The sequence below is a fragment of the Rhamphochromis sp. 'chilingali' genome (assembly GCF_963969265.1).
Source record: "Rhamphochromis sp. 'chilingali' genome assembly, chromosome: 14".
In the NCBI taxonomy this organism is placed as follows: domain Eukaryota; kingdom Metazoa; phylum Chordata; class Actinopteri; order Cichliformes; family Cichlidae; genus Rhamphochromis; species Rhamphochromis sp. 'chilingali'.
Window position 1 is genome coordinate 24352317 of NC_137941.1, and position 19587 is coordinate 24371903.

The following is a 19587-nucleotide window of genomic DNA, read 5'->3' on the forward strand; positions in this document are numbered from 1 at the left end:
CCGCAACTCTGGGCATCTGACTGACAGACAGTGCCAGTCCCTTCCCTCCTCTGCTCTCTCTTTTCTCTCTCACTACATCTCTTTCTTTCTCTCCTCTCTCTCCCTCTTGCTTTCTCTTATTCATTTTCAGCTTGTGCGTGCATGTGTGTGTTTGTGCTTCCCCGGCTTTGTTTCACACTGGGGTTTGGTAAATTCCTCTGCTCCGTGGCAATTTCAAATGAAGATAGCTGAAGGTCATTAATTGAACTACCGCTGCTGTAACAGGGTAAAACTCACTGTAATTAAGAATGAATAAATAATTGATTATGTATATTTTCTTGTAATTGGCTCCTCGTTACCCTTCTACATGGTGAATGCTAATTGATGCTGGGAGTTAATTATCATTTCACTATGAAGTTAGCAGTATATCCAGAGAGATGCTGAAGATGAATCACCAAGGTCCAATCATGGCTATATCTATAATCGCCAAGGTCACCCCCCCCAAAACCCTTTTGCACAAAAAAAAGAGGAGTGGTCAGAACATAGAGTGATACAAAATGCCCTGCCAGCCACCTAATTGAGAGTATTTAGAAAACTAGCACAGGAAGTGGTAAATGGCAAGGATTAAGCCAGAGGCCCTAAGCAAGAAGATCTATTAACAAGGATTCCCCAAGGCCTAACTAAAGACTAAAGATTAAGTCTGCAATCTGAATGTAGGGCTAGAAACAGAAGTTGCAAGCTGATTAAATAAAATCACAGTTTCATCTTCAGATAAAATACTTGCAGAAAGACACAATTAGTAATATTAATCAAGGGTAAATGTGAAGGATTTGGCAAGCAGTTAGAAGCTACTCAGTCCACTCGCTGATGCTCTTATCTTTTATTTTAGATGTCTGAAAGCCTGACTGGAATTAGAAATTTTCCTCATTTTTTAGTATAATAATTACCACCTAAAATAATACAACTATGCACTTTTTTTGTCCAAACTGGGATAAAACATTTGTCTTAATAATTATAGGTAAAAACTGTTTGTCTCACACTGTGGGAGTATCCAGTGTTTTAAGCGTTGGGGGTCATTTTGCTGGCATGGTTTGTGTCCATTTGTCATCTTAAATTATACTGTATTCTTTGAAGAAAAATCTATATTGATGTCCCCATCCATATGAGGGTCACTGAATGCTACAGCACACTATTAAGCAACATGGCTCATATGCTATGGCGTTCAAAGTCAGCATGAAGACCCTCACGTGTTAGATAGTGCTCTCAACCACCAAACTGTGATGCTTTTTCCTTTCACTTGTCACCTGTTTGTATCAACACTGAATATTCAAACCACTGGGTAGACTTTGTGTGTCAGCTGCTGAGGGACTCGTTGCTCAGTTGTACTGACTGGTCTAGCCTTGTATAACCTAACGACAATGAAACAAACATGTTTTTCTGTCCTTTTTTTCCTCCTCTTTATTGACGATTATGTCTTGCAAGCAATTGATGGCATCTACAATATTTAACCAGTCAGAAAGTGCAAGCTACTGAGCTATGCTGCCATGATTTTAAGTGGAAAGTTGAAGCTGCTGCTCTTCATAGCTTTCTTACTCCCACTAACTTTAACTGTTCCCACAAAATTAGTGCTGTGTTAAGCCCACATTATATTTTAAGGGGATGTCTACAAGAAAGTATGCAGTTCGGCTCCATTATGTCTGTCAATTATGTCATAACAATAGGAACCATTTATTTACACACAACTATAGTTTTGCTATAGGCACAACTATAGCTAAACTTTTATAGCTGCAGAGGTCATGTATGGTGTTGGCCAGAGGGGCCGATGGCGCGATATGGCAGCCTCGCTTCTGTCAGTCTGCCCCAGGGCAGCTGTGGCTACAACTGTAGCTGCCTCCACCAGTGTATGAATGTGCGAGTGAATGAATAGTGGCATTGTAAAGCGCTTTGGGTGCCTTGAAAAGCGCTATATAAATCCAATCCATTATTATTATTATTACTATACTAGTCTATATAGCCGAGACTAGTGTCTAAAGTCAGCCCACTGATGGGGGACAGAAATATTTTTCAATATTACAGTTTTGAGACAGTAGTACTAACAGGACAGGAGGCAGAGCTGAAAATGGTAAGATTGTCACTGGGATTGACCAGGATGGACAGGATTGGGAATGAGTATATCAAAGAGACAGCTCAGGAGGAGCATTTTGGAGACAAAGTTAGAGAGGCAAGGCTGAGATGGTTTGGACATGTGAAAAGGAGGAATAGTGGATATATGGGCCAGTGGATGGCATGAGGAAAAGACCTCAGAGAAGATTCAGGATGTCAGGAAGGAGGACACGCAGAGGTCTGGAGTGATAGAGGAGGATCCTGGGGATAAGATAAGATGGAGGCAGGTGATGTGCTGTTGTGACTCCTAAAGAGAGCAGCCGAAAGAAGAAGAGGATGTTATAATTAATGTATAAATGATATACAAACATGAAATCATAAGCTATGTCTCAATTGACAAAGTTTCCCTAACTAGTTCTACCATCGTTTAGATATGTTTATCCAATCCACTTGAAATCATCTTGGATCACACAGGATCTCTCATTTATCATCATGCAGAGAGTTTTGTTCGCTCTGGCTGCAGCCAGTGCTACAGACATGAAGTTTTATTTAATACTTGTGTAACCCTGTTTTACTACTCAAATTTAGACTGAACAATGACGACTTGGTGACTCCATTTTACAAAATAGAAATTAAACCATGTTAATGCTCATGAAAATAAATGACACTTCATTAATTTAGATAGCACAAATAACAGTGTCAAATTTTTGTTTTGTCTAAATAATGACTCAAGTCAAAACAAACATTTCATTGACTTTAAATACTGTCATGTGGACTTCTATGTGAGCCAGAGTAAAAAGACAGAGAGCCGAAGTTCCACTTTCTCTAATAAGTTGCTCAGTTAGAACGGAGGCAGCCATCACCATCTGTGTCAGGCTTCCTTAATGGAGTCTTAATGTGTCCAGCAGTGAACAGAGAGGACCACAGACTCTTATCCTCTTCACACTGTTGCCTTGCAGGACCCCTTCTGTCTGTCTATCCCACTGACTGAGGCATCCTCTGACTTGCCTGAATTAATTTTCTACAACAGGCCAGAGGAGCTGTGTCAGCAGTTCATAACCAAGGCAAGGGCTGCAGATTTTAGTACGTCTGGTCTATAAGCTTGCATGTTCTCTGACAGTCCTGTCATGAAACTAGAGGACAGAGACGGTCCTCTGCTGCTATTACAAAAGCCCTGTGTGATCAGCTGACTCTCTGGGATTGCTTTCAGACCATGGATAAGACCAGAACTGGGGACAAGATATATATGCGTAGCTGGAATAATACAGTGACAGAGAAATACACTGTGAGCTGGAATGTAACACAGAATTTCTGGGATTTATACAGCAAGAAAATGCGTATATTAGCACTTACTTTTTACTGTCTGTACAGTAAAATACTCTTTTTTTCCTGGAAAGACTAAGGCTTAATCCTTAATCCTTCCTGCTAGTCAGCATCACCAGACAGGTGCATTGCATTGTACTGTAGCAAGCAACATATTTCTCTTTTTCTGTTTTTGGATGCGTTGTTTTCGTCTTTGAACGCTCCCTCCCTGGTGTCCTCCCGCTGCTTTCTGCATGTTTAATGTATCAGTCATTCAGGTGGGGAGTGACTGTTATGGCATTGTCTTTTAGAAGTGAAGAACTCGCTGTTTTACAGCTGCCGCGCCAGGTGTAACTGAAATTGACACGTCTTTCGATACATGGCGGAAATATGTTATTGGAAGAGACGTCTTTTATTCTCCAGAACTTTACATCACACACAATCTTGGCCGAGTGCTCTGATCTGTATCCCTCTCTGGATAAAGGGGAGGGCAGGGCTGCACATGTATGTGTGTGCGAGTAAGTGCATTAAATAAATAAGTCCAAAGGCAAATCGATTAAGTTTACTGGGGAAAGTTTGCAGAAAAAACAACATATGATGAGAAACCACAATATTACATGCGGCACTGTGACGGCATACGCTAACGCTCTGTGCACCGAGTTATATACCACCTTTAACTAGGTTCACAAAGTGCGTCAAAATGTGTTTCTCATTACCCAGTCACACACACTCACACACCAGAGTGACTGCGAGTATGAGTGTGTATCCTGGCCTACTATAGGGAACAACTTGAGGTTGAGTTTTCTCCTGCCCAAGGGTGCTTTGTAATGAGAGGGGCCAGGATCGCACTGCCAACCCCGAGTTTAGTTGACAACCAGCCTTTACCACCTGAGAAACAACTGTTGTTCAAATTTCAGACAGTGAAGCACTTTTCTTTGTATAATTTAATAGCCTTTTAGGGTTTGAAGGAAGACTGGGAGAAAATTTGATAATATAACACAATGGAAGCAACAGCAGATTCAGGAAAAAGGCCACAAAGGACCAAACAGCAGCAGAGAATCCAAGAAAGGAATAGCATTGCTAGAAGAGATTTTACTTCACTAATATCTATACAATAAATTATGCTCTTGTCAAATTCAAGGAATATATTCAAAGTGAGTCCATCAAAGCAGAATACGTTCTCTGGTTTCATGAAACCACATACACTGATGTGCAGAAGCCCTGCGGCTAGTCTTACTGTCTGAGCATCAATAGTGCCCTGGGCTCTGGGCCGAGCCTGCCTAACACCTGGATGGGGCAGGTAAGTGAAGCAGGCAGAAAATGAGAGGATACTGATCCTGGAAGTGTTGCACTACTTGGATCCAAGCACAGAGGGTTTCAGCCCAGGATGTTTGAACATAATGTCATTCAGTAAGTGCACACTGGCTTCTATTACAAGCACGTCTCTGCTGGAAAGCCTCAGAACCCTTCCGGATGTTTCCTGGCCCTGATCATCTTGCTTAGATGTGTTCTTTCTGGCCTGGTGAGTGTGATTTTATCTTGGATTGGCATGACACATACGAACGCAGGCCGGGGTGTTTGAACTTGAGCTTGGCTTCGTCCAAGGCCTCAGCTCACCGTCATACACACACAGACGCACACACTTTCTCTCACTCCTGGCCTCTCTCACTCCCTTGCGGCCCTTCATCTCTTTGTTGGAGTATGCATAACCATTGAGAGGGTGCCAAACTGGGCTGAGCTTGAGATGCTGATACAGGAGAAACCCGTGCTATCCCTTTAATGAGTACACACATGCACACACACTTTGCAGTGCGTGGCTATTAGGCACCAAGAACAGGAGGAAAACTATTTGAAAGTGAATTTTAGATTTCCGGTGGTGGAGCTCTGCCTGGGAGTGGCAGCCGAGCAGAGGCGCAAGCAGTGCGCGCGCACACACACACACACCTCATACACCTCACTGTTTCAGCTCTAGTTGCTCTCGCACACAGCATGGATGATCAAAAGAGGCCAACGGCTGCCGACCATTATGCCAATGACACTTTGAGTAAGAGTCCAGAGAGTGCAGCGACATGACAGCCATTAGGGATTGAAAGTGGGACTTTAAAGGAGGACTGAAGGATAACTGTCAGTACAGAATCAAAGGCAGAAAGTGAAATCTTCATAATGTATTAAACTAGAAAATTCCTGCTCTAGCTGTCTCTCTAAGCCACTTGCTCAAAAGTATCCCATACAAAGCTACACCAATCAACTCCCCAAAAAACATTAAACAGTCAGGAACAAAGGGCTGATGAGGGGAGTTCAGAGACTGGCACTCTGTAAATGAAAGCGAACAGCGGTGTGGGCCATTGTGCGGGTGGTAGACAGATAGATCATTAACGACTGGACTGGGTTGCTCTCAGAGCAGAGGACTACTAGTAGCAAGCAACTCTAGCACTGCACCTCTGTTTCCCCCCCGCTTAGATCCAGCTGACAAATGTGACTGAACCAGTATGGCAGCGCAATTAAAGCTAATGGATCGCACTCTGTGACAGTCACAAAGAAGATTCAAACTTTTTTCAAAAGCACCGCGAGAAGCTTTGTCACCATGCGTTTAAAATGTAGTTTCACACGTTTACGATTCCTGAAATAGTTAAAAATCAATAAACTGGACGCAGATAAACTCCATGTCTTCCAACTTTGATTTATCCACTCACTGTATAATTGACAAAACAGAGGGCAGCTTCAAGTGTGTTGCTTTAGTGCTTTCTATTGCTGAAAACAAGGCCTTCTGTTGGCACTGACCAAACACTGCTGCTCTCTCAGCTTGGCAGAAAACTGCCTCTAATGTGTCTCTCTGTCGCATAATCAGGGATTTCACACTCTAAATCTTTGATCTGGGAGAACCCTCTCTGATGGGAGAACCCTCCAACTGCTACCACACACACACACACACACACACACACTATACACACACACCCTCTTGGATCTCTGATCTCCCTCCAATTAATGATGTCAAATGAGTGTGTTTACAGGCTCATTAGATTACTGCTGCAGAAGTAGAGCACCACCCTGCATCATCACTGTCTTGACACAGTCCTTGGAGGGAAGCCTGATGGCAAAGCACCAAAGTACTATTGCCACCACAGTCATAGCTGTGGGTCTGTGTGCTAACTGAGCCATGATGGCACAAGTCCACACAGGCATACTTACAACACACATACTAGATGTCCTACCCAGCTGGACCACTTTATTGGCTGTTCAGGGCCGGTTAGGCCGCAGCCAAGCAAATCCCCTAAAGAACTCCAAGGGCTCTGAGACAAAGGTCTAGTCCAAGGACTAGGCACAGACTGACAGGTGTGTATATTTTCCTGGGAGAAGGAGGCGGCTTTATAAAGAGATAGCTGATAGAAGAAACAGAAAATGTATGAAAAAGCAGCAGCACTTATCTATTCCAGGGAACAATTTTTCCTGTTTCATTTATTGCCCAATCGGTTTTCCCTTCACAACTGCTTGTTACCATGCAAAACAGCAGGCAGCCCTTAAAAAGACCTCATGCACTCAGCTGTGGACATCATGCAGGCTGAGTTCAGTACATCACCACTGCCCCCTGTTGGGCTGGAGGTCAGCCCGCACTCTCACCTTAGCGCTCATTGAGGAGCTCGTTCAGGCCCTTGCTTTTCAACACGAGGTAATTATGACACTAATGAGAATAGTGTGAATCAGAGGGTTACATGCAGACAGGAAGACGGCTCTGACGTGCTGCTTCAATTACAGAACAGTCTGTGCATGTAGAGCCCGAAGACGAAAGGGTGTGAGAGCAGTGAAGAGGATGAAAGGGTAGGAGAGGAAGGAGCAAGTACAGCCTTCCTAATTCTTATTTAAGACCTGTATCTGTATTCAACAGCACCTAGCAGGTGAGTAGTGATGTAATCATCGCTTTAATGTGGTAGTAATGATTCTCAATCTGCAGCATTTACCATTAACAGTAAAACACACATGAATGCGCCAAATGCAAGTAGAAAACAAAAGGTGTATTTTTTAAACCAGGATTGGGACCAGTCGCTATGTCCTTACATTCAAGGTGCTGACCCTGATTATGACCCTAAGGAAACCGTGTGAGGATGTGGGCCAGGTCTGTATTAGTGGCTCCTAGTCTCATGGCAAAGCCTGAAATTCAGTCTGTTCTTTTGTGTGCATTGGCAGGAATTGACTTTGTGCAGGTACAAAGTGTGTGTTTGCACTACACATGCCAACTGAGCTGTGCCACTCAGGCAAGATAATAATCAAAGCTTTAAAATAAGTGTTTTTCTTTGTATTTTAAGCTAAAGCACAATCTTTTCATACCCTCAACAAGGTGTTTTCATGTCTTTTAGTAACAACTAAAGGGCTAAGCAAATGAACATGTGCTGGAAGTGTAGAAAAAGAGTAAAAAAACATTGATCCCACATGGGATTCCATGTCTAATGAATAACACTAAGTACTAAATGATACTGGATACAAATTATCCATGATGGCATGAATGGTTAGATACAGAAACTGCAGTTAAGTAATTGTGCTTAATCTATTCTCTTTGTTTGTGTTTTAGTAAACAAATGGCATCAAGATCACTGCTGTGTCCCTCTTCATGTCGCAGCCTTTCGAGCTGCTGGTAACATAATGGTGGCTCATCTAGGATGTGAATACTTAGGACACATTCAGCTAAAGGCTGTGTGTGTGAGAGTCTGGTAGCTTTCTCCTTAGGGAGTTTGGCTAAAGAAAGCATTTCCTGACAGTCTCTGTGACATGGTGACCTCAGCTGAAGTGACATAACCTGTGGCAGAGAGTGCTGGCTCAGCAAACACTGCGCTTAACAGTCACTCAGACATCACAATGCTCACACGCCCCGAGGAAAACACACAAACACACGATGCCCCCCCACACACACACACACACACAGACCGAGAAGTGACAATGAGAGTGACAAATACCTCTTTCAGATATCACACTCAGCCAGTCTACAGTTACACACTAAACAGAACTATATGAACAGTGGGAAGAAGCACAAACACACACAACAGCCGGGCTGGCACATTACTATTCTATTGAGGTTTAGCAGCACTACCTTCTCCTCCCACTGGGAATTCGATAAGCAGGAAAATCACTGTATTTTTCACACACACCACACGCACACATATCCATAATTTTCCTGCTGCCTTCAATCTTCCAGTCTTCTCCCACAAATACTCCCATCTTGTTTAGAAAAAAAATACTGGTCCTCACAGACTGGCTCATATTAGAGCCATTACGGCTGAGGCGCCTTTTTTGGCCTGTATGTTTTAGGCCAGGCATCTTTTTTCTATCCTCTGGTCCTCTCTTATCTCGTTACACACTGTTCAGGCTTTGTGGTTAAATTATGTATTAAGGTCAATGTCAAAACACGGAAGATGTGTAATCTGCAGGGAGTTTCCTTTTATTCATTATTACAGTGAAGGCTGAGCACAACTGTCAGCCAGCCACGTTTGCGCTCAGCATGGAAGCTTATGTGCTCAGCGGGGCCCTACCAAGCCTCTCTCCCTCACTCTCCTCTCCCCTTCTCCAGCTCTCCCATGGCCTCCCCCCTCATACACACCCTCTTCATCCTTCTCCTCCTCTCCTCCTCCTGGGCAGACCCCAGATAGGTTTATCCAGCTAACCTTCACACTCTGGGATCTCCCCCTTCTGCAGTGCCAGTTTGAGAGCTGTCAACCCACCTATGCCAATCTGATAAATCCAAAGGAGAAAAAATGTGCATGCTGGAGACCAAGGGAAGGAATGAGGAAATGTAAAGGGAGGGGGGCTTGTTGGGAAAGACGAGGGTGTCGTGCCATTCGCTTGTAGTTTAGGGAATTCGTCTAATCTGGAATCATGTCAGGATATTGCGAGGTTATGTGAGGCACTCCCTTTCCCACATCCATGTGTACCCATGCTTGCACATGAATGAACAAGCAAAAAAAACAACAACATAGAAAGAAACAGAAAGAGAAGCAGAGTGAGAGGTTGTCAGTGTCTTATGCTCTTTGTTTATATTCAAGGGAAACTGACATTATGTGTTGACAGGATAAGCTATCATCTCATTGGATTTCTGCTGTCCTCCACAGAGACTTGGATCTGGGGGGTTCGCGCCTTTCCTCTCTCCTGTCTCGCAACAGCTCAACATTTGACCCCCTGTTTTCTCAATTGCTGTCAGTCAATGTCAAATCCTCTTTTTCTGTGTCAGATATGTACTGACAGCTTCGGCACAGCCAGCTTTGAGCACCCCGGATGCCTTTAACCTTCCCGTGCTTGCTTGTAGATCTCTTCCTCTTAATGGCTCACGGGGGCAGGAAGCAGTTTGATGAATCTGGTCCAGCTTTGTTGCAGCCAGTGTAATTATCTTTCAATTAGATTAATTCGGTTAGGCCTCGGTCCCATTTACAATACTAACAGCATTCCTGGGAGGCGACCACTCTGTCATGTTAACTGTTACACAATTATCTCTGTAAGTGATAATACCTGCTGCTATTATCAACCATTTGACATGCAAAGATCCATAAATAAGCATATGCAACCAACATATTAGATTTAAGGAAACAGAATCATATACGCTATATATCCTTCAATTAAAAAATGGAGAGGAGAGCTGAGGGAAGTAAAAAAAAAAAAGGATTAAAAAAAATCTTCAAAGAGAAAGCGCACAAGGCAAACAAAGCAGACAGCCAAGGTTATCTCGCATTTTTACCGCAGATGGAGTGAGTGATGGAGAAAGGTTAAGATACTCGGCACTACCCAGGCAGGGAAGCAAGGAGGCCAAGGTTGGCTTTCTTTTAAAAATAAAATGCACACTCTCTCTCTTCCTGCAGCCTCTCTCCTGGTGGTTGCATCTCGTCTCTCTCAAGCTCATGTGTTGTGCTTAGGAAAATGCCTCCTGACTGGTGGGCCTAATTACTGGCTCCTCACTGACCCGCGCCGGGCCGAGGCCTCGTCAGAACACTGATTCAACATGAGCCCTGCACCGGCCAGCACCTCACACTAATGAATACTAATGAATAATTATCACTTGCTGGCTGGCGCGGCGGCCCACTGCAGGGACACATGTTAACACACCCGCTTGTAGAGCTGCAGGAGAAGCGTAGAGGCCCTTACCCAGAGAACAGGCACCTCAACTGGTGCACAAGGCTATGCAGAAATATGCAAGTCTCCCCAAAGGGAGGCAGGGAAAAGCATACAACCCCTCAAGGTTAAACCGAAGTAACAATGAGTAGAGTGGAGCGCACTGACCCCTGTGAGGACTGTTTTGATTGTCATGACCTGTGTTAGGCTTAATGTATATTGGGGAAAGCTGTGGCAGTTAATACAGGTTAACCGCTTTGGTAAAATGATGAAATCTGTCAGACCAAGTGTAGAGTCAATGATCGCAGCAATGTAAACCTCTCCTTTGCTTCCTCCTGCTGTGTACTGTAGGTAATCTATACTTCAATATGACTGTGAAGAACTGCTTATTGGATTTCAAACAGGAGCCAAGAGATGGGGAAAACAGGCTGGAAACCTATGACCTAAAGTCAGCAATCATCATAAAATATTAAAACCAGGGCTGTCCAGATAGTCAGTTGGTTTGCTGCTCAGGGCAGGGTGTCCTCAGGTTCGATTCTTACTGCGTGTCATTTTTCAGCTTTTTCCTATCTGAAGTGTCTATTTAACAAGAGCACAAAATCATTAGGAAAAAAGAGACCGCAACAGGCGTACAGGAAGATTTCAGTAATCAAGGACAGTCATTTGTGGACAAAATAATCAATAACTCTTGGTATTATTATTCGGTTTGAAAACACAATATTTACTTCAACAGATCAGGATAGAAAAGTGTTTGTCTGTACATTCTTTACCTTTTCTGACGTACTATTGTGACAGTGTGATAACGGCAGTGGTGTAAAGCAAGCAAGCATGTTTATTTAGAATACTTAAGTTTTCAGGTATTTTGCATGCCTCATTATACTCCACTGGGGAAAAATATTACATTATTGTTTTATAATAAGAGAAACAATATTACTGTGTAATAAAAGTACAAAATGTCATAACATAACAAAAAAGTCATTTTGCATCATGAGTGGTCCTACTCCTACTTCAAGTGCTTTAAATGCACTCCTCTTAACTTTACTCATAGAAATATTATAATAACTGGTCTTTTACTCATATCCTGGTGAGATGGCTGTGGCTCAAGAGGCAGAGCAGGTCAGCTACCTAATTCTCATTGAATCTCTGGCTGCTTGAGTAAAATAAACCTCAAGTGCGAATGTGTGTGATTGTTAGATAGAAAGCACTTACTTTAAAATACTTCCAATACTTCCAAAACTATGCAACTATTCTGAAAGTCAGGAGTGCTGATAAGAACGTTTTGTTGTTATGCCCTGTGTGTGCCAGCTAAACAAAAAAATCCTCATTGCTCTTTCAGCTCCTCACGCTATCTTTAAAAATGTACAACTAATTATGTAGCACAACAGACAAACTGATAACAGTATGTGTTATATTGTCTTCTTTGCTATATTCAGCCAGCATATCGACACATTCCTATTATCGGATCACAAAGTATAATGTAGGTCCTGCAATTAGGGTACTTTTTCCCTGCTCCAGCAGAGAAATAGGCTTTAAAACTTGTAAAATAGTCTTTGAGTAAGTAGAAAACTAAAACGTTACTTGGTATTATTGATACATTTTTCAACTTTCTAACATTATGTCTTCATATGAACTGATGTGAATTAAAACATCAACAGCCAATTTATAACCTAAAGATAAAAATATTCATGTCAGCCCAAATTGCTCTTCCTCCTAAACTTTATAAATAGTGAACTTACCTGCTATTACATTACCAGTGTAAGTTCTTTGTCACTGCGCTGACATTTCTACGTGCTACATTTTTAGGTTAAATTATACTCAACTACCTAATACTGAGTGTAACAGTGTTTTCATGTGTGTGAATGTGGGTGCAGGAGTGTGCACAACACACTGGTTTTCCCCCTTGTGAGGAAATGTAAAACTTCTTGGTGTGTTATTTTTCTCCCCACCGTTTGTTCTTTTGATCTGTGTGTACATTATCTCCAGCTCTTTGAATTTCAATTTCACTGTCATGTAAGCTCTTTTCATCACAGCCGACGGTTGCAGCTCTAATAATATTCAACTTTTAGGTCACAGTGGAATGCTAATTAGATTGCTATTTTAATTAATATGTCCCTGCAGGTTTCCATATCAAATCAGTTTTAACACTGTATTGTGCACTTTGAGCCAATAAATTACAATGAATCCCCAAAATAACACCACTTCAAAAAAAGAGGAGGATTTTAAGGTGTACAGGAGCGGCGCTCGTTTGAACTGTGTTTACATAAATTGCTTATTGTTGCTTAATAAACTGCATAATATTAACCACATTGGGATGCGTTTGAAACTGTTTCAATAAGCCATGGTAGATGTGTCTATTTTCCACTAATAAATCCATACATGAACCTGCTCACGAGATAAAAGCCACAACTTAGCTGGTTATTTTCAAGGGCAGTATAGTGTTAAATGTGCTAAAGGGAGGGAGATAAGTGCAGCGGCTAGAATAGTACAGACTGTGTGTGTGTGTGTGTGTGTGTGTGTGTGTGTGTGTGTGTGTGTGTGTGTGCTGCTGGTGGTGGTGGCATTTAAGGGCTTAAAAGTGCTTCACTTTCCATCAGAGTGTCATTTGTCTGTCAGCACTTCTGTGTGTGTGTGTGTGTGTGTGTGTGTGTGTGTGTGTGTGTGTGTGTGTGTGTGTGTGTGTGTGTGTGTACGTGTGTGTGTGTGTGTGTGTGTGTGTGTGTGTGTGTGTGTGTGTGTGTGTGTGTGTGTGTGTGTCACCCTGGATTCTCAAATGGTTGTTCTGTCCTGCAGCTCAGGGTGTCCCATTCATCATGTTGAGAGGAAACGGAGAGGCCTGGGATATGAGCACTGCTTTATTCCTCTCATAATCAAAGGTCATATTGGAGTCCAGTGTTCAAATTGCTTTACCTCACTGAAAAGACAGACACACACACACACAGAAACACATACAAATTAGTCGTTATGCCAATGATACCATGCCAAATATGCTCTGCATTTTCCAAAACAATCTGGTGTAACACCTGCACAGTGACCTCTAAGTATAATTTCATCTTTAAATCTCCATATGCATCGTTCTAACTTTATTGTTATAACTCTGAACTGTTATGATTAAAGGTTTTCATCCAACAATGTGTACTTCAATTATGTTTTTACTAAATTCAAATTCTTTCTGAGACACATGCTTGCTGCACAACCTCTTTAAGAACACGAGACCCAGTGCTGCTTTTGCACACTAACCAAAATTTATATTCATGGATGAGGAGGGTGGAGGGGCTATTTGGATGTTTATTATACTTTAAAATGAAGTAATCCGCATTTCGCTGCCTGCGAGGTAATTAATGTGGGGAAATCTTGAATTAAAGATGTAAATCCTGACACTTTGGCAGGGGGGCCGGTAAGGGACAGTGGTCTCCAAGGTCTAGATTATTCTTAGCGTATACCAATTAACACCATGTATCTTCTTTTATGTTCACTTCAATTAAGAGCCTTTACAATTTTTAAGTTCTTTTCTTCTCAGTAGTTAGAATGTCAGAGAGACTGATCAAAGGCATTAGCTGCCGTCCGCGCACCATAGGTAATACTGTTTTGCATAAAGAAATCTGCATATTGCTAAGAAGGTTTTCATTTCACACACACACACACATGAATTACAGAACCAGGGATGCTGTAGTAGATGGAGATGGAGAGATATGATTGTACACATTTACCAAAAAAAAAAAAAACAGAGAAACCTTTCAACACAGAATTGCCAAACTTTGTGAAATCTTGGAGGATTTTGACTTCAGCATCAAGGTGCCACTGTCGAGATGAAACAGACCAACACCAGTTGAATGCATTACTTCTTTTTTGGTTTGCTGTTGTTGTTCCACCTCATTCGGGTTTTGCAGGACTTCTGTTAAAATCTGTTCCTCACTATTAAGAGTGTTAATAAGTTAAAGCGCGTGCACAGCAACGTTAACACCCAATAACTCCAGCTCCTGAGGTAATCACGCTCTGATTTATGTGGGTGATTTTGGTTCAATTGTCTTACAAGGTTCCGCCTGCTTTCTAGATGACCATCTTTTAATAGGCCTGAAAATCAGGCTGTGTCCAATAGCTTTCCCCTCCATCGGGGATGCTTTTGTTTTTCCTGCTCTTTCATTTCTCTTTCCTTTGCATTACCTAGTTTTTACCCTGTCTAATAATAAATCACATAACATACATTGCACTTTGAGACCTTTCTCATTTTGTTCAAATAATTCAGTAGGACTTTGAGTTTTCGTAGATCTATTTACGTGTCCGTAAGCGCGTGTGTAATCTTTCACCTGTGCACAGCTAGTGCTGAAACTCTGCAAACAGATGCAGGAAGAACAAACAAACAAATAACCTGTTTGCTTGTGATAATCACTGCTACTTAATTCCATTACACTGTCAGCTACCAATAAATCAATGAGCAAATGAACTGACCGGCTATGAGGAATAGCCATCTATTGCTCGTCTGTGTTATTCTATTGATGTTCCACCAACGGCCGTCCTGGAGATATTGAATGCTCTTTAAGCGAAGTGCTGACATCATAATAAAAGGCCACCATGAACTGGCCGGCTGTGTGGTTTGGGAGCTTCAGGCTAAAGAGACGGACAGCCTCTGAAGAAGGAAGAAATGCAATCTTCAAAGTCAATACAAGCAAGTGCTCTATGTGGTCCCATTTACTGCACATAATGAAACTACAAATAGCCTCTTAAACAACGCAAACAAAGCACATACACAAATGGCACTGCAGTCAGAATAATTATACGATAACTGGAATGATAAATTATGTGTTTGGTGGGTTTTTTGACATTAGCATTACCTCTGACTTGTTTTGAAATCTGTCAGCTTAGTTGAAGTCTTTCCTAAACCACATTAAAAAGATCGAAATATGTGGAATATATATTAGAATTGACATCACATAGAGTTTATTTTTAAATGCACTCAAATGCACTTTCACCTCCGTGTGTGCGAATCTGCAACTGACTTTTCTGATGACAGTGTATTTAATCCATTGCTCGTGACATCATAAAAAAAAACGAAGGGCTGGCAAATTCAAACATCAAAACATTAAGTTGGGTGCTGTGTCTGTGCAGCCCTGTGTTTTCATAACCCGAGTGTCTCAAAGCATTATTAACAAAAATCTTTTGCTCAGCCTTGCATTTCTAAGGCCAATAAAAAGCAGCATGAAGAGGCTGCACTGGTGCTGACACAAGGCATACACAGCACAGACAGCCATCTAGTGTTGGAAATGAGCACATGCAGGAATCAAGTAAGGAGGAAAGGCACTTTACTGCATCCTATACGCTATGTTTACACCTCCATTTAGTTTTAAGGGCCACAAATGATGGATATTTTAGTTAGAGCAGACAAAGGGAAAAATATTTCAATGAACTAACAAAGACTGGATTAAGCGCCGAGTTATTTGTTGTGTGTGTCGTCATTACACCCACAAATTGGAAGAAAAACTCTTATGCGCTTTTGTACTCTGCAACCAGGAACGGGAGCTACGCTAATGGTCAGAACTCGTCTTTTCAACCCACACAGAACACAGCGCACCCTGGTTTAGCCTAATAGCAAGCCTACTGCAAGAGCTTAAACTCTCCCATGGATAGAACTGAAATAACAATGCATCAGCTCTTGGAGACTGTGTCCACCTCTTTTGCGAGAAACCTTTCCTTACCGTTACCTTTTACCTCCTCTTTGAATTACAGCAGTACGAAATGGGAATTTGTTAATGTATGCAACCCAAATAAACAAAGATTATAAACAAATGTGTTGCATATTGCTATTGTGTGCATACTGGGAGCATGAATATGGATTTGCTGAGCTTTCAAACAAAGACACAAAGGGAGGCCCAACCTGTTGTCGGCTCAGCCCCTTTTTTTTCCCCTGCTGTGAAATCCCTGCTCCCTTAATAATCACACATCATTATGACAATAGATGTTAGGCAAAACACATAAGCCGCACAAGGAAACAGAAGCAGACAAACGCACATAAATACTGTACTACGCTAAACAGATCGTCACAGACTCCTTCAGCCTTATTCACTTCTTGCATAAAGGCTGAAGGAGATATGTTTATTCGCTCACTCTTCTGGCTGTTGTAAAGGTCTTGGCCCCTGCAGTCGTGCGCACGCAGGCCTGCTCCTGCAGACTTATCATCTAATTGCTTTTCATTGATCCTGTCTGATCAGGTGCCTAATGTTCATCCTTTTCCTGGCGCACTCTCCCGAGCACTTCTGCCAGTCCTAATCTGAGAAGTGTGCATCCTTTCCAATGCTTATAAAACACCCAGGCACAAAAAAACAGTGAGACAACAGAGGATTGTTTTTCATACTGTTGTACCGCATACATCTACAAAGGACTTGTGTGTGTTTATGCGCTGGCAGTACGCGTGCTTTTCTGAAAAGGGATATCTCCTGGCTTTTTGTCAGTTCCCATGCACAGCAGATGAGGACATTTGTGTTCACTTTGCTCTTTTAATTATTTTCAATGTGGATGGGCAGCAAAGTAGAGAGACTGCTTCACCTAAAGACAGGCAAAGAAGTCCGTGTGCCTTGGACGAGAGAGAATACAATAACGCGTCTGTTTATTTTGGATTAGAGACAAAGAGGCTCGTCCTGTAAGGTGAACCAGATCAAGGATTTGGGATAGAAACTTCAAGCTCCTCCTAAAGATTAAATGATGTCAGCATCAGAAGCGAAGGCCAATGTGTGTTGGCAGGCGCTGAGCTGGACTTCTGAGGGATATTATGGTGTGTATGACTATTAATGGACAACAGCAAACGCTGAATAGGTTTTTTCAGCTTTTTTTTTTGTTGTAATAATCCAAACCTGGACCGCAGCCACGAGCCCACTAAAACACACATGCACCGAATTCATCCGTCTTAGAGGAGATGTATCGCAGCTTTGGTTTAATATGCAGGCCAGTTCTTGGTGGTATCAGATCAATCGAGAGTTTTAAGTTAGACACAGCCAGTGAGGCAGACAAAAGAGACCATCTTTGGCGCACATTAAGAGAACACTTTTCTTCCCCTTAACATCACAGTTATTGCTTTTTCTGAAGGAGGCATTGAGTAAGACTCAACTGTCTTGTGATGCCCATTAAAAATATTAACTTTAAAGGTGGAGAGTTTTTTCCCCTCCAGATTGTAGGTTTGGGTTATTTTGAAAGTAATAGCCTAATTAAAGTAACTTAATGTATTGTTATACTCGCATGTCTCTGAAAAGATCTGAAATAATAACCTTGACTGCTTAGAGAAACTAAATCTGCTGTTAATACTTGCCATTTTTCCAAGAATAATCTAATGTGATTTAATGATACAAAACAGCAGCACATTTCACCCACTTGGCTCAACTCTTGCTTATATTTTCCATCTTCTTGGTCTTTTTTGATGTAAGGGGACAGGACACAACATTTAAGTGTGATTTATCATTTAAAAAAGTCAACTAAGCACTCTTACTCTACTGCATGGCCCAAAAACAGCCCACCTACATTCCAGTTTACCGTGAAGCAAGATTCAAGACACTGATCTATTTACCTCGCTTTGTGTGCACCCTAACTGTGCCATATATATGTATAGTATAAGGAGGCAATCATCTCTTCTGTTACAGACCTCCTTTGAGCCTTTCCCTGCCTTCTCCCGTGCATTATTCAGTCTTTTCCTGAAGTAACAGCCGCCCTCTACACGCAGACAAGTCGACCACTAACACACCACACTAATGTGATGTAAAAATGAATGATGAAATTCAAGCAGGCCAAATGAAAGAGAAACCTACGTGTGTTTGCCTGTGTATATGTGTGTGCCCGTGCATGAGCAAATGCTGGCTCTGGTGTAAGCCTATGTGTGCATGTGTGTGTTCAAAGGTGAGGCCTTGGGTGATGGAGAATAGGATTCTCTTACCTCCTATAAGTACAGAGGAGGATAAAAGCCAGACGTAATGACCTTGGTATAATGAAGGCCTTGCTGATTTCCATGATTTTCTTGCTTTCATGCCACGAATTTGCTTGTTCCATAGGAGGGGCAAGAAGGGAAAAGACTGAGCTCTGTCTGGCCAAACATTAGCAACCAACAACATCAGCCCAGAATCGAACACGAACTCTCGTTCCCATGTTCAAGCCATTATTGAAACGATTACTATCTCGAAGCAAATTAATAGATGAAACACATTTTTCTTAATGGGCTGGTGTTTTACCTTTTTTTTGTTTTTTCTAGGTGACCAATTTACTTGCAATTTTCTTAATTTGTAAAGTTATTTAGAAAGTGATGTAATGCTTGCTTCTTTTTATCTTGAAAGCAAAGGCAGCATGTTGTCTAGGGCTGCTCAGTGCAGCTAATATGGCACAACGAAATGAAAGGCTTCAAAAGAGCTTTTCCACTTGGAGCTGATGTAGTGCTGTGGCCGACCTCCAAATATGATTAGACTGCAGTAAACACAACAATAGCAAACAATAAACAACTGGTAATTGGTGTGATCCTCTGTTCCAACAAAATCTTCCTTGATTTGCTATGAATTATGAGCATTAATGTGTCTGCTCACCATGCCCCTCTGAGGATATCAAAAAGCTCCCGCTCCGTCTTGATGGGCCTGTCTCATTAAAGGAGAAATGGAGGCCAATGTGAGAAACTGATGTACGGTGCATTCAGCAGAATAACTGGCATGAACTCACCTCTGATTCATGCTGTCTGTGTGCCTCATATAAGATCATTACACTTGAGTGAATTGTTTGTGTATGTATCTGTGTCTGCTTAGAAAGCAAGTGAGAGGAGTACAGCCCTAACACATCCCAAGTAAAGTGCACCCTCTACAGGCAACTGTTACACATTTTACATCCTTGTATAGCATCTGCAGAACTAGACTGAAGAAAATTTGCAAAGCATTTCACCTGAGAAACAACATATAGTATACCAAGTTGATTAGACACACTATATACGACTCCATTAAATATATCTATATATCTGTCGACTCTCTTTGGTATGCTCAAAACCAGGTTTTCCTGCTTAAGCTTTGCAACTCCATACATGCACCTCTTTCATTAATATGTGATGAGAGAGAAAATCTCCAAAGGCCCCAATAGGCAGATGCATTGTTTCTCTTTTAAAGTCAT